Raw genomic sequence first — 238 nt, 5'->3', positions numbered from 1 at the left:
AAAAAAAAGTAAGCGTGGGGAGGGGAATGGAGAACATGAAAGGAACTCCAGACACATAGATCACAGAGATGGAAGAGATTAGAGAGTGCAAAATAAAAGATTAGCTGGAAAGGAGATAGAGCAAAGGAGGAGCTGGAGAGGGCGGGAGGAACGCGAGGGAAGAGGATAGATAAGTGAAGCATGGGAACAATGAAGGAGAAGATAAAAGAGTCGGGGGTTTCAAAGGGCGAAGAGAGGC

The 238-nt window shown here is 46.6% G+C and overlaps 1 protein-coding gene across 1 annotated transcript in view; it reads right to left on the bottom strand.

Moving 5' to 3' along the window:
- LOC119585817 (carbonic anhydrase-related protein 10-like) overlaps positions 1-238 on the bottom strand; it is a gene marked incomplete at its 5' end in the record, with an annotated part of 34,669 nt that overhangs the window by 985 nt on the left and 33,446 nt on the right.

Source organism: Penaeus monodon, chromosome 20, assembly GCF_015228065.2.
Source record: "Penaeus monodon isolate SGIC_2016 chromosome 20, NSTDA_Pmon_1, whole genome shotgun sequence".
Taxonomy (NCBI): domain Eukaryota; kingdom Metazoa; phylum Arthropoda; class Malacostraca; order Decapoda; family Penaeidae; genus Penaeus; species Penaeus monodon.
The sequence above is the reverse complement of the archived record's forward strand: the minus strand, read 5'-3'. Positions and strand labels throughout refer to the sequence as shown.